We start from the raw sequence: 16,443 nt of genomic DNA, 5'->3' as shown, positions 1-16,443 counted from the left end.
GGGTGGAGTGGGCTCTGAGCTAAGAGATGAGAGCGCCAGAGGGGTGGGATCTTAGATGTGTCTGGATGTGAGCATGAAGGCAGAGGAAGGACAAAAGTAGTGATGCCAGATTTATCCATATAGTGTATCCACTTAAATTTCAGATAGGTGGTATTTTTGTCCACTGCAGTGTTTAGGATGTAAGTGACATTATGAATTATCCATTGTTTCTCTGAAATTAAAACCTAGATAAAAGGTGACTTCCAAGTCAGGGCTTGACTGGCTGAGGGGTGGGAGGGGTTTGAGGGCACTTGAACTCACAGGTGGGAGATCGGATAGGGATGTGAACTCCAGGAGCTTTGAAGAAGAGCAAAAGGCTTTGTTTAGCCTGAGCTGCACTTGGGGTGTGCCAGTGTTTGGCGTTTTGTTGAGAAGAGGTCAGCCAAGGGAAGAAGAAGGTGCTGGCAGGGAGGAAGACCGGAAACCATGGAGGTCGGGGGCAGGATGAAGGCCAAGGATTGGAGGCACACCATCAGAGCAGTGGCCCTGGTGGCTGTGGGCGCCATCCAAGGGGCCATTTGGGCCACCGTGTACTGAGCACTCACTGAGCCCTCGAACGGGTGCTGTCCGGGAGTTTGAGCCTGCCTTCCCTGACTTGGCAGATGGGTATCATAATATTTTATTACTAGAGAAGCTGCTATGAAAATGCATGGCTTATGTTTTTGGGTGAGTGGGCTTTAAATTTTTTTTAATTTAAATCTCCTATACATCTCCTATGTATAGGAGATGTACACCATGGTATTTTGATGTACGTAATGAAATAGGTATCGAATCGACACATCAATCATTTTGCACAGTTACCTTCCCCCTTTTTTTGTTGTAAAACCACCTAAAATCTACTCTCAGCTAATTTTCAGTCTATGATAATGTATAGTCCTAATGAGGGGCTTTCTGAGATGACACACAGTGCTGGACTTCCCTACCCAGTCTGGCAGGCAGGACCTATGAGGCTCCTGGTGCAGAAGAGCCCCAGAAAAGAAGGGCTGTGCCATGCACATGCTGTTTCTCCTTGCAAAATCACCTACAAGATAAGGCAGGCGGGAAGAGAGACCAGGAAGGTTACAGCCAATGGTAACCTTCTAAGGAGAAGAAAACAGAAGCCACAGTGCTCCCTTGCTCCCATCCTTGTCATAGTAGCTTGTACTCACCCAATGCATTTCACGTACCAGGGACACCCCTAATTAATCTCCACAAGACTGTTATGGAACAGATAAACACTATTATTTCCTTTCCACAGTGAGAAAATAAGGCACAGTGGGGGTACTCAGCCTTGCTGAAGGTGACGGAGGCAGCTGCTCTAGGCGCTTGGATTCTAGAGTCCAAACACTTGAGCCCTTGAGCTCACAGGAACAGGAGGTAGGGAAGTGGGTGTCATCTCCGAGGAGGTTCTGCTGGGAAGAAGAGCTGAGAAGTGGGAGTACTGTTTCTTAGCTCCTTCTCCCAGCAAAGAGGGTCCAGAAATTTTGTTTAAGGTGAGGAAGAGATGGTCAAGGTGTGGGGGACGTAGGGCCTCATGCCCCATTCCTGTACCGTGTCCTGTTACACGTCATATTGGCTGGTTGGTAATGAATTGTTCCGATCTTCATCTTCCTTAAGTGTGGGGCTGGGGCCTCAGTCTATCCAATACCTGACACAGGCCCTGCACCAATAGATGCTCAGGAAATGTGCTTTGGCTTCTTGCCCCTTCTCTTAGCCCACAGCTGTATCAGGTGAGTTAATCAGCACAGCAGTTCGGAGGTCAGGACCTGGTGATGTACAATCCCAGGGTCACATCTCTACGGGAATTTTCACATTTCGTGACCCTGCAATTTTATCGCCTATAAAATGGGAGCACGGAGCACCTGTGGCACGTGCTGCGTCAGTGGATCTGAGGTGCAGCGATTGTTGTCAGCACCTCTTTGCAGCCTCAGGGCGCTTAACTTACGGAGGCTTCATCCCATCTTGCCCTAGGCACGTGGAATCTATAAAAGGGTTGTGTTTCCCTCCTTGTCTGGATGTGATTTTTGACAAGCATGACAACCCCACTGCCTTTTTAAAAATTTTAATTTTTAATTTTTATTTTATTATGAGACAGGGTTTTGCACTGTTGCTCAGACTGGAGTGCAGTGGTGCAATCATAACTCACTGCGGCGTGGAACTCCTGGGCTCAAGCAATCTTTCTGCCTCAGCTTCCCTAGTAGCTACGACCACAGATGCACACCACCATACCCCGCTAATTTTTAACTTAATTTTTTTTTTTTTTCTGTAGAGACGTATTGCGATGTTGCCCAAAATGGTTTTGAGCTCTTGGACTTAAGCAGTCCTCCCGCCTTGACCTCTTAAAGTGCTGGGATTAGAGGCGTGAACCCCTGTTCTTTGCCTTTGTGTGTGCGTGTGTGTGTGACACTCGTTCTAGCCCAGGCTGGAGTGCAGTGATGTGATCTTGGCTCACTGCAACCCCGACCTTCCCAGCTCAGGAGATCCTCCCACCTCAGCCTACCAAGTAGCTGGGACTACAGGTATGTCCCTCCCACCACGCCCAGCTAATTTTTGTATTCTTTTGGAGGCGGGGTTTCCCTGTGTTGCCCAGGGTGGTCTTAAACTCCTGGGCTCAAACCATCCACCTACCTCGGCCTCCCAAATTGCTGGGATTACAGGCATGAGCCACCATGCCTGGTTATGCTCCCAGCCTTTAGACATCTTTTAAGATTGACATATTGTAGTTGCACGTGTTTATGGGGTGTGGAATGAACGCACCTGTAGAGGATCCTACTCCGCCTGGCAGAAAGAGCCGCCGGTGGCCTTCCTGGGCTGTCAAGGTCTTGCTGTGTCGGCAGGGGGCAGCAGCTGCCAGAAAGTGCGCCGAGCCTTGCTCTGCGTTTCTCTGCGCGCGCTGCGCGTTGACCGTCCAAGCCTGCGTGGTCAGCCTCATGGGCACTTTGCAGAAGGGCCTGAAAAACTGCACATAGAAGGGTGGGGGTGTGTATACATCAGAATGGAACCCCATGTGTACTTCCCCGGGGCCTCTTGCATTCCCATGTGTCCTCGGAATCGCCTACTGTGTGTGAGAGCTGGCTGGAGTCTGCAGCGCAGCTGGTCTTTGGAGGTAAGATGTTCCACGTCTGCAGATGCGCCCTGTTCTCCTCAGAGCTCACTTCCTTCCTGGGCCTCCCTAGTGTCTTTTCCCTCTCCCTTTCCACAGCCTCTTTATAAATTTCTCCACCCATGCCTGCTCACCATTCTTGAGCCCCAGGCTGCACCGCGTTGCTCATGCCCTGGGATAAGGGAACCAGGAGACCATACACTGATTGGCAAATGGATATATGTAGTTTACTAAGAAATGTTCACCAGGATGGTTCAGTGTACAAACACTGTGGTAGGTCTTGTTAGGAACACTATAAACTATAATGCCACAGTGGGTCTTCCAGGTAAGGAATGCAGGTGTGCACAGGTGGTGCAAGGCAGTGAAAAATAGATAACCAGACCAGGAATGATGGCTCACAGCTGTAATCCCAATGCTTTGGGAGGCCAAGGTGGGAGGATCATTTGAGGCCCAAGTTTGAGGCCAGCCTCAACATCATAGTGAGAACCCGACTCTACAAAAAGTAAAAAAATTAGCCAGGCGTGGTGGCATGCACCTGTAGTCCTAGCTACTCCTGAGGCTGGTGGGAGGATCTCCTGAGCCCAGGAGTTTGAGGCTGCAGTGAGCTATGATCACACCACTATTCCAGCCTGGGTGACAGAGGGAGAACCTATTTCTAAAAATAAGTAGATAACTAATGAGGGCTGCAGTCAAGGAGAAATCCGGGGGGGTTACAGCCGGGCATTGCTCTCCGAAGCTCTGAAGCAACCCCTTGGTTTCAGACTGGAGAGGTGGCCCCTAGCTCCAGTCCTCGTTCTTCCCAAATCTGTCTTGAGCTCCCAGGGCCTGTGTCTCACCCATCTTGGTGTTCTCAGGACCTGGAATGTGGAAATTTTCACCGAACAGCTGTCTACTGACTGACTTCTGCTTGTGCTACCCTTGGCACAAGTCTCAGCCTGTCAAACTGCTGCCTGTGGTTTGAGGACCAGATCATGTGGTCAAAAGTCCACATGAGCTGGGATTCAACCACAGGCAGCTCTCTAGCGTAGTCCGAGTTAATCCTTATTACTCTCAAGTTCCCCATGGCTCTTTTGACTTACTGAAGAATGGGCCCGATGTTGTAGACATGTCTCTTGTTGGTCCTGAGTCCTCAGAAGAAGGGGTCAGTATCATCCCTGACTCCATCTCACTCAATACATAACACAATAGACATATGCACAGAGACCATATGTGATGTATAGTCTAAACTGGGACAGCTGAGTGTGAAAGGGGACAGGTGTAACCTGGGATTGGCTTGGGTGATCTAGGATATATGGTCACCCTCATTCTAGGTACTCAGTAAACATTAGTTCATTTGAGAGCTTAGGTGTTAAAAACACCGACCACACTATTCAGAGAGGGTTGTCCTTGGCCTGCCCCTGCCACAAGGGGTAGTGTGCACAGGGAAAGTTCACTCAGCTCCTCTGGGCCTCACTGTTCCAATCTGCCGGAAGTGTGGCCAGCCTCAGTAGATAATCTCTAAGGTTATCTAAAGCACTAAAATTATACAGCGGGCAGTGGAGGCTGGGCCATGCGAGGAGTTTCGATGGATGATGTGAAATGGTGCATGTGTTTGCAGAGAGGGTTAGGGGTTGGAGCATGAGTCCTGAGCAAGTCCAGAGTTGGTTAGGACCCAGGCTGGAGGCAGCAGAGGGCTGCTGGATTTTTCTGCTTGGGTGTGAGATGATGATCGTCCACTGAGGTGGAAGAGCTCAGAGTGCTGGGCAGTAGTTTCTCCTTCTCCAGGCAGGCAGGTGGCTTTCGCTGCACAGTGCAGATAAACTTGTTGACTTATTCAAACCTAGGAGGAAGGGAGTGTCAAAATGAGTTTCTTCTGCATTTAGAAAAGAGGAACCATGGCCGGGCGTGGTGGCTCAAGCCTGTAATCCCAGCACTTTGGGAGGCCGAGACGGGCGGATCACGAGGTCAGGAGATCGAGACCATCCTGGCTAACACGGTGAAACCCCGCCTCTACTAAAAAATACAAAAAACTAGCCGGGCAAGGTGGCGGGCACCTGTAGTCCCAGCTACTCGGGAGGCTGAGAAAGGAGAATGGCGTGAACTCGGGAGGCGGAGCTTGCAGTGAGCTGAGATCCGGCCACTGCACTCCAGCCTGGGCGACAGAGCGAGACTCCGTCTCAAAAAAAAAAAAAAAAAAAAAGAAAAGAGGAACCTTCTTGGTCTAGGATAGAGTGGAGGAGCAGGGCTGCCTTCTTCCTCAGCTGCTGCTTCATCTTACATGCTCCTTCTAGGCCACCCCGTCCTGTTTCCTCTCTCTTTGTGATTTCTGCAATAACATGCAGAAGGGCTGGATCCTCTTCTCATCGACACAAGGAAATCTAAGTTGTGCCAGGGCCTGCTTTTTTCCAGCAGGAAGTCTTAAGGGACTGGGGGCCTGGGGCAGGAATGAAGGCTGGAGGAGGCTCAGGGAGCTGTACAGGTTCTCAGGGGCTGCTGCGGTTTAGGGAAGAAGGAGAGGATGTTGCTTAATGTCATGTCCCTTCTGTGCTAACCTCAGTGTTGTTATGGTTTCAGCCTCCCACTCAACTTGGAAAGAGTGGCCAGGAGCCCACCTGCCTCTGCAGCCCAGGGTGGGAATGTAACAGTTCCTGCTGTACTCCCATCTGACCTGTCTCCAACTGATCTTCACCCCTTTTACCAGATCCCCTCTCTCACTTTGGGTAGAATTTCAGAAGCCTCAGATTACAATCCTCTCCCTTCAAACAGTTGCATTTGGCAATAGCTACCATGGCTGCCCCATTGGAAGGGACTGTTAACAGAAAAGGGCATGAGGCCTTAGGATGGTCTCCCTTAGGAGGAGGGGAGCTACGTGTTCATAACACTAACAAAAACAAACCCAAGGTTAAAGAAAGTGAACCAAGTATTTAGTTCACCTGCCACCTGGGATATACTTTTTAATTTTTTCTGAGTTGGTTAAAAATATATTTAGGGCCAGGCGCGGTGGCTCACGCCTGTAATCCCAGCACTTTGGGAGGCTGAGGCGGGCAGATTGCCTGAGCTCAGGAGTTGGCAACCAGCCTGGGAAACACGGCGAAACCCCTTCTCTACTAAAATACAAAAAATTAACTGGGCGTGGTGGTGGGCACCTGTAGTCCCAGCTACTCAGGAGGCTGAGGGAGGAGAATGGCATGAACCCGGGAGTCAGAGGTTGCAGTGAGCTGAGATCATGCCACTGCACTCCAGCCTGGGTGACAGAGCAAGACTCCGTCCATCTCCAAAAAAAAAAAAATATATATCTATATATATCTATATATATCTATATATATTTAACAACACATTCAGAGAGGATGTGACAGAGATAAAGGCAGAATAAGAACGAGAGGAAAATTGACCTGGAACCATAAATGATGAGAATGAGAGAAAACTGCAGCTAGACAAACCCAAAAGAATTGGAGAAAGTGAAAAAAGTGAAGCAGCAGAGAAGAGAGATGTGAAAATTCATGCTGGAGGGAGGGACATCAGAGATAAGAAGAGGAAAGCCTCCGCAGGTGACCGAGCTGGTAGCACAAATGATACTCATACGTGCCAGGACTCTAACTGAGCCCGGGTTAGATTTACAGCCCTCCTTATCTTGACCTGTCTCCAAGTTCCTAGGTGAAGTGGCCATTCCCAGTGCTACCTGAATCCTTCAGCTGACTGCCGGCCAGAGGTTTATGACTCTGATGTCAGGAAGCTCACTGATGAGTCTTGTTTCAGCACGTCCCACCCTCTGTTGGCTCCAACAGTGTTTGATATCCAGCAACAGGAAACCAGATGCTGGGAGTCAGCTCAAGCTCTAGGCAGGACCCATGGAAAGCACAGGGAAAGGAGTTGGAACTCCTAGGAACTCCTTGAATTTCCCCCGGGAAGTAGGTATCCTATGTGCCAGGTGGGAGAAGACTGAGGAGAATGTGCCCTGGGATATGGCTGAGAGCCTCTCTGCAGCTCTGCACCATTAATTCCATGGGGATTACTAAAGCATGGGGAAAACTAAAGCCACTCGAATCAAAATGGTGTTGCTTTCTTGAGGACCGGCTGGTTGTGAGAGATTTATGCTTCTGTGTGGGATATGTTCTTTCACCTATAAACATCAAAATCCCACAATGAAATGGGAATAGAAAAAATGTTTATTTCCCACCCAACCTTCATCTTAAACATGGTTCAATAGGAAGGCATCACTCAGAGACCCTGGCCCAGAGAGGATCCTTCTATGACTCTAGTTCCTAAAATGTGTTCTTGAGATCAACAATATAAACATCACCTGGAACTTGTTAGAAATGCAAATTCTCAGCCCCCCACCTCCACTCCTCTGCCCACAGCAATATTGCATTAGAAATTCCTGGAGTGGACCCCAGCATCTGTTTAACAAACCCTTAGAGTGATTCTAGTGTTCCCTGGAGTTTGAGAACCTCATCGTCCAGGCAGGTAGAAGGGATGTGGTAAACAGTGCACATGGCTCCTAAGACTTGTCCCTTCACTCACCTTTCACTGGCCAGAGCAAGTCACCTGGCCTTGCCCCCCCCATTGCCTTCTGCCATGATTGGAAGCTTCCTGAGGCCTCCCCAGAAGCAGAAACCACTGTGCTTCCTGTACAGCCTGCAGAACTGTGAGCCAGTTAAAACTCTTTTCTTTATAAATGACCCAGTCTCAGGTATTTCTTTATAGCAATGTGAGAACAGACTGGTACAATGTGCAAAAAAATTGAAAACAGGCTCTTGAAATATTTGCACACTCATATCGAAGCAGTATTATTCACAATAGTTAAGAGGTAAAAGCAACCCAAATGTCTATTGACAGATAAATGGACAAACAAAATATGGTATATACATACAATCGAATATTATTTAACCTTAAAAAGGAAGGAAATTCTGACATATGCTACAACATGGACTACCCTTGAGGACATTTTTCTAAGTGAAACAAGCCAGTCACAAAAGAACAAATACTGTATGATTACGCTTTTATAAGGTATCTAGAATAGTCAAACTTATAAAAGCAGAAAGTAGAACGGTGGTAACTAGAGAATTTGGGGAGAGGAAAATGGGGTGATGTTGTTTAATGGGAAAAAATTTCCAGTTCTACAAGATAAAACATTTTGGAGATTGGTTGCATAGCAATGTAAATATTTTTAGCAAAACTGAATGGTGGCCAGGTGCGGTGGTTCATGCCTGTAATCTCAGCACTTTGGGAGGCTGAGGCAGGCGGATCATGAGGTCAGGAGTTTGAGACCAGCCTGACCAACATGGTGAAACCTCGTCTGTACTAAAGATATAAAAATTAGCCAGACATGGTGGTGCGTGCCTGTAATCCCAGCTACTCGGGAGGCTGAGGCAGGAGAATCGCTTGAACCTGGGAGGTGGAGGTTGCAGTGAGCCGAGATCATGCCACTGCCCTACAGCTTGGGTGACAGAGCAAGACCCTGTCTCAGAAAAAAAAACAAACAAACCAAAAAACAAAAAACCCCATAATGATATGCTTAAAAATGCTTAAGATGGTAAATTTTATGTTATCCACTTTTTTTTTAACCATAATAAAAATAGTATCTTGACAAAATTAATAGAAATCATACAAAGTATATTTTCTGACCATATGGGATTAAACCAGAAATCAATAACAGAAGGCTGGAAAATTATAATATATTCAGAAATGAAACAAAACCTGTTCTAAATAAACAACGAATCAAGAAGTCTGAAGAAAAATTTTAAATATTTAGGACAAATGAAAATGAAAATGCCACTTGTCAAAATGTGTGGGATGCAGCAAGAGTGCGTAGAGGGAAATTTTTAGTAACATGCATATATTAGAAAAGAAAATGAGCTAAAATCAATAACCCAGTGTTCCACCTTAGGAAACTAGAGATAGACAAACAAATTGAGCCTAAAGGAAGCAGAAGAAAAGGGATAATAAAAATTAGAGCATAAATGAATGAAATTGAAGACAAGAAACAATAGAGAAAAATTAAAATCAAAAGCTGGTTCTTTGAAAAGACTGGTAAAATTAATAATTCAGTCTAACCAAGAAAAACGGAGAGGAGACAAATTATCAATTTTATAAATGAAAGAGTGTTAATCATGCCTTGGACATTAGAATAATAATAAAAAGATAATATGAATAAATCTATGCTCACAAATTGGATGATTTTGATGAAAGGACTGATTCCTTGAAAAATACAAATTGCCAAAATTCACAAAGAAGAAATAGGTCAGCTGAACAGTTCTATATATTAAATAAATTAAATCATTAATTATTAACCTTCCAAAAAAGAAAACATCAGGTCCAGGTGGTTTCACTGGTAAATTATAGCAAACATTGAAAGAATAACTAATACTAGTTTTCCACAATTTCTTCCATAACAGGGAAGCAGTGGAACACTTCCTAGCATATTCTATGAGGCCAGCATTATCCTAACCAAAATCAGATAAAGGCACCAAAGAAAGGAAAACAATGGACCCGTATTTTTCATAAGCATAAATGTAAAAATTATCAATAAAATATTAGCAAATCATAGCAAACTGTGTGTAAAAAAATTTTACACCATGACCAAGTGGAATTTATTTCAGGTATATAAGACTGATTCAACATTCTTTCTTCCTTTTTTTTTTTTTTTTGAGACAGAGTTTCACTCTTGTTGCCCAGGTTGGAGTGCAATGGCGTGATCTCGGCTCACCGCAACCTTCGCCTCCCAGGTTCAAGCAATTCTCCTGCCTCAGCCTCCTGAGTAGCTGGGATTACAGGCATGCACCATCACGCCCGGCTAATTTTGTATTTTTAGTAGAGACGGGGTTTCTCCATGTTGAAGCTGGTCTAGAACTCCTGACCTCAGGTGATCTGCCCATCTCGGCCTCCCAAAGTGCTGGGATTACAGGCGTGAGCCACTGCATCTGGCCGACTGATTCAGCTTTCTAAACTGAGCAATATAATTTAGCACGTCAGCAGACTAAAGAAGAAAAACTGTATGATTATGTTGATTCAGAAAAAAAGTTTGACAAAATAAAACACCCCTTTATGATAAAAATTCTCAGCAAATTATGAATTAGTAAAACTTCTTTAACATAGAATTGCTGCGGAAAACATACAGCTAACGTTACACAGAATGATGAAAACTGCATGCTCTTCCGCGCTTGGAAACAAAGCGGGTTGTCCTCCATTACCACTCCTATTCAACACTGTATTGGAAATCTTAGCTAGTGCGATAACACCAGAACGAGAAAAAAGTTACAGATTAGAAAGGAAAAAATTAAACTATTTGCAGAAGATACAATTTTCTATGTAGAAAATCTCAAAGAATTGACAAACAAAACAAAGCAAACCAGTTTATGGAAGTAAGTTAGCATTGCAAGGTCATGGGATACAAGACTAACATAAGAAGTCAATGACTAACTTGAAGAAATTGTACTAAGTGAAATGTGCCAGTCACAAAATACAAATACTGTATGATTCAACTGACATGAGATATCTAGAAGACAAATTCATACAGGCAGAAAGTAGAATGATGGTTACCAGAGAAAAAAGGTGAAATGGGAAAGTCTTGTTTAGTGGGCATAAAATTTCAGTTTCGCAAAATAAAAATGTCCTGTAGTTTGGTTGTATGCTAATGAGAATATATTTAACACCACTTACTGAACACTTAAAAATAGCTAAGATGGTAAATTTGGTGTAATGTGTATTTTACCATAACTAAAAATAATTTTTAAAATGGAACACAGATTTTCCCTGGCTTTTTTCAATGCAGTCCCAATCAAAATCCCAGAAGGTTATTGTAGATAGCAACAAACTAATTCTAAACTTTATATGAAAAGGCAGGAGATCTAGAGTAGCCAACACAATATTAAAGAAGAACAAATTTGGAGGAATGACACTACCCAATTTCAAATCTTATTATACATCTATAGTAATCAAGACAGCATATTACTAATTGAAGATAGTCACACAGATCAGTGAAATAGAATATAGAGAAGAGAAATAGATCCACATAAATATAGTCAACTGAACTTTGATAAAGGGGCAAAGACAATTTAATGGAGAGAAGATAGCCTTCAGTAAAAAGTGCTGGATAAATTGAACAACTATATGCAAAAAAATGAACCTAGACAGAGACATTACACGTTATACAAAAGTTAACTTAAAATAGCCATACACGTAAAGTGCCAAACTATAAAGCTTCTTGAAAAAAAACAGGAGAAAATCTACATGACTTTGGGTTTGATGATGTGTTTTTCAGTAGCACTATCCATGGAATAAAAAATTAACAAGTTGGACTTGCTAAAATTGAACACCTCTGATCTGCTAAAGACATGCTTCAAAGGAAGGAAAGATAAACCACAGATTGTGAGAAAAATTTGAACAATAGATATCTGATAATATCAAAATGTACAGAGAACTTGTATTTAAAATATACAAAGAGCTCTTACAACTCAACAAGAAAACAACCCAGTTTAAAAATGGGCAAAAGATTTGAACAGACACCTTACAAAAAGATACACAGATGAAAAATAAAAATATGAAAAGGTGTTCAACATGATAAGTCAGTAGGGAATTGAAAATTAAGATGGCAGTGAGATACCACTATACACTTATTAGAACGTTCAAAATGCAAATAACTGACAATACTGACTGGTGGCAAGTATGCAGAGCAAAATAAACTCACATTCATAGGTAGCGGGAATGTAAAATGGTACAACCACTTTGGGAGATAATTTGACACTTTCTTGCAAAACTAAACATAATCTTACCATGTAATCCAGCAGTCATGCTCCTAAATACTTACCCAACTGATTTGAAAATGTGTGTCCACTCAAAAACCTGCATGTGAATATTTGCAACAGATTGATTCAGAATCACCCACAACTGGGCGCAAGGAAGGCGTCTTTCAGTAGGTGAACAGATAAACAAACTTTGTTGCATCCATACAATGGAATAGCTTCTTATCGATACAAAGAAATGAGATATCAAATTATGAAAATAAAAGAATCTTAAATGCATATTATGAAGTGAAAGAAGCTAGCCAGAAAAAAGCTGTGTGATATATGCTTCCAATTATATGACATTCTGGGACAGACAAAACTTAAAAGACCTTAAACACTTTAGTAGGTGCCAGAGGTTTTGGGGAAGGAAGTGAAGGTTAAATAGGTAAAGTACAGGAAAATTTATAGGGCAGTGAAACTTCTGTGTGGTCATGTAATGGTGAACACAAAACACTAAATATTTGTCAAATTCTATAGAGTTTTAGAGCACAAAGAATTACCTTAATGTATGCAAAATTTAAAAATCATTTATGAGGTGGGGAGAATCACAAGAAGAAATGAACACTGTGACAAAGTAATCTAAATGTTTTATGAGGTAACCTCACTCAAGGGGCTGGAGGATTAAGATGCGGACCTATCTAAGCTATTTTTTGTTTTGCTTTTTTTGAGAAAGGGTCTCATTCTGTTGCTCAGGTTGGAGTGCAGTGGTGCAATCTTAGCTCACTGCAGCCTCAACCTCCTGGGCTCAACAAGTTCTTTTCTTTTCTTTTTTTTTTTGAGATGAAGTCTTGCTTGTCACCAGGCTGGAGTGCAGTGGTGTGATCTTGGCTCACTGCAACCTCCGCCTCCCGGGTTCAAGCAATTCTCCTGCCTCAGCCTCCCAAGTAGCTGGGATTACAGGTGCCCACCACCACGCCCAGCTAATTTTTGTATTTTTAGTAGAGACAGAGTTTCACCATGTTGGCCAGGATGGTCTCGATCTCTTGACCTCATGATTCACCCACCTTGGCCTCCCAAAGTGCTGAGATTACAGGTGTGAGCCACCGCACCTGGCTGGGCTCAACAAATTCTCCCATCTCAGCCTTTTGAGTGGCTGGGATTACAGGCATGTACCACCACATCTGGCTAATTTTTCTTGTATTTTTTTGTAGAGATGGGGTTTCACCCAGTGGCTGAAGCTGGTCTCAAATTCCTGGGCTCAAGTGATCCTCCCGCCTTGGCCTCTCAAAATCCTGAGATTACAGGTGTGAGTCACTGCACCTGACCCCTAAGCAACTTTGGAAATTAGTAGAATCTGTAAGACAAAAGGCAAAAGAAATTGTTCATAAGCACTGAACTCTAGTAAATAAAATTGTTTCCCATGGAGGTAACAATTCTGATACTGCTCTACATGTATGCTAGAATTCAACAATTAAGTAAATGGATGGCAGATAGTGAAAGCCAGGTTTCTCTGTTGGACTGGGAGGTTACAGATAAGGAAGGGGAGGAGGCTAGAAGTACTCACATGTTAATGGATTAAAATTGGAGACAGTGGTATGAATTAATGTTTAGCTTAATATGGATAGAGAGTTACATATAAAAATATTTATAAATATGTGTATACATAAGTGTTAATACACACTCATATATCTCCTCGATCAGTAAGCTGAGAGGGTTTAGAAGCAATGACACCCTGGTATCAGTAAAGCAGAGCCACTCATCAGTGAAACTCCAGACTCTGACATGCAACTTCTGATACTTTGGCTACTCCTGGGGTGTACGATGTAGAACTTAACCTATGCCCCCACAGAAGACTCCTTGTCACATCTTCCCCAGCAAGCTCTCTGCCCTCAGTGCCAGTCACACGTAGTGAACGTCTGTGCCCCATTGCTGCTTAGGGAGACTGCTGCTTAGACACCTCGTCATTACCTTACAGAGAAATTCCGGGAAAAGCAGTGAGAAAGGTCCTCTCACCAACTCGAACAGTGCCGACTCGATAGCAGAAGGGGACTACTCGGTGAGAGTTTCTTTACTCATTTCAGCTGAAGCAACGATGACAGCAGCTGTCACAGAACAAAGAATTTAGAAGTTTCAGGTTTGCTGATGCAGAAAACTTCTCATAGTATTTAAGTAACATTTTCTAACATCTACCAATTAAGGTTAGAGGAAATCTTAGGGCAAAGTTTTTGCAGGCTACCCACCATAGACATTCTGCAAAGAGCTCCAAACTATTGATTTTTAAACAAATGTGTAATGATATTCCAAAGTCCAAAATGTGTAAGGTAGACCCAAGGAAGAGACAGTTTGTTGAGAGAGTTTCCTTTATATGTAATGTTTTTCAATAAATGTGGGAAGTTTTTAGTCATTATTTCTTTGAATAGTCATTACTGCTCCTTTCTCTTCCTTCTCTATCTCTCTCTTTTTTTTTTGGACTTCCCCCCTGTTGCTCTGTTCATTTTTTTAATCCTTTATTCTGCCAGTTATTAAGATTGTAAAATCTCTATCAATCAGTCTTCAAGTTTGTTCTTTCTTCTGCAAATTCAAGTCTACTGTTGAACTCCTCTGCTAAATTTTTTATTTCAGCTGTTGTTCTTTTCAACTCCAGAATTTACACTTAAAAATAATTTATATCTATTGATATTCTCAATCTAATGTGACATTATCATCATACCTTCCTTTAGTTGTTTAATCAAGTTTCTTTTAGTTCTTTGAACTACTTTGGAGATTTTTTTTTCTTTTTTTGAGATTCAGTTTCACTCTTTTTTCCCAAGCTGGAGTGCAGTGGCATGATCTCGGCCTACCACAACCTCTGCCTCCTGGGTTCAAGCGATTCTCCTGCCTCAGCCTCCTGAGTAGGTGGGATTACAGGCGTGCACCACCATGCCTGGCTAAATTTTGTATTTTTAGTAGAGATGGGGTTTCTCCACGTTGGCCAGGCTGTTCTCAAACTCCCGACATGTGATCTGCCTTCCTCAGCCTCCCGAAGTGTTGGGATTACAGGTGTGAGCTATGAAGACTTTGTCACTTGTGAAGGTGAATTTTATGTGTCAACTTAGGCCACATAGTATCCAAATATTTTGTCAAATATTATTCTAGAAATTTCTGTGAGGTTATATACTGGATGAGATTAATATTTAAATCTGTAGACTGAGTACAGCAGATTACCCATTATGATATGGGTGGGCCTCCTCAAATCAGTCGAAAGCCTTTATAGAAAAAGACTAACCTCCTTGGAAGAAGGAATAATTTTGCCAGAAGACTGCTTTGGACTCAAATGACAATTCTTCCCTGGGCTTTCAGCCCTGCCAGCCTACCCTGCACATGTGAACCTGCCAAGCCTCCACAACTGCATGAAGAAATCCTTTGAAATGAACCACCCCCCCTCTCTCTCTCTCTGTCTCTAAACATCCTGTTGATTCTGTTTTCCTGAACAATCCTGACTAATATATCGTTCCTATAGGCAGTTTCTGTTTCCTGATTTTTCTTTAGTTTATGGGCCATATTTTCTGTTTCTTTGCATGTCTCATAACTTTTGCTGGAAACTGGACATTTTGGATCACGTATTCAAGCAACTCCGGGTGTGCCCGCCACCTCTGGTGGGCTTGTGATTGTTATTTCCTGCTTATTTGTGTAGTGCTTAGCTGGATTATTTTCATGAAGCCTATTCTCCCACCACCACCCTCCTCCTTCCCCATCCCCTGCAGTGGGAAGCCTCTAACGTTGCTCCTCGTAGCACACAACCTTTGGTACGCCCACAGTCACTGTGCGACGACAGTGGTTTTGGCAGATTGCTTTTTCACTCTCTGTTCCTGACCTTACTCAGCTGTTAAACTCTCTAATTGGAGGCTGATTACTCAGCTGTTTTTAACAATGCTCTGGGCATACATTGCCTTATAGGCTTAGCTAATCAAACTCAGGCTCCTTTGAGGGGACAGTTGCCAAAGTTACTGAAATATGTTCTGACTCCAGGAGGGCTCTTTGTAGCTGTCTTGTCTCTTGTTTCTCTCCGGCAAACTAGCTGGCCTGCAGTTCAGCCTATATTTCTGTCTTAGTCAGCTTGGTGTGCTATTACAAAATATTATAAACTAGGTGGCTTATAGACAAAAGAAATGTATTTCTCACAGTTCTGGACACTGAAAGTCCAAGATCAGGATGCCAGCATGGTCAGGTTCTGGTGAAGGCCCTCTTCAGGTTGCAGACTGTTGACTTCTCATTGTGTCTTCACACGGTGGAAAGAAGGTGAGAGAGCTCTCTGAGGCCCCTTTTATAAGGTCACTAATCCCATTCACGAGGGCTCCACCCTCAGGATCTAATGACCTCCCGAAGGCCCCATCTCCTAATATCATCACATTGGGAGTTATAATTTCAACATACCGATTTTGGGGGAACACAAGCATTCAGTCCATAGCAATCTTCAATGAATCTACTAATTGCTTCCCAACTGTCTTTCACCACAACCTCCACTGCCTTATCCCCCCTATATTTAGAGGACTCTTAGACTTGAACTTCACACTCAGTTACAAGTGACGTTTGTTCCTTTGAGTTTTCCACTTAAAGAAACAAAGCTGGAGCTCTCTGTTC

The sequence above is a fragment of the Macaca thibetana genome, chromosome 1 (genome assembly GCF_024542745.1).
Source record: "Macaca thibetana thibetana isolate TM-01 chromosome 1, ASM2454274v1, whole genome shotgun sequence".
In the NCBI taxonomy this organism is placed as follows: domain Eukaryota; kingdom Metazoa; phylum Chordata; class Mammalia; order Primates; family Cercopithecidae; genus Macaca; species Macaca thibetana.
Note: the sequence above shows the minus strand (reverse complement) of the source record.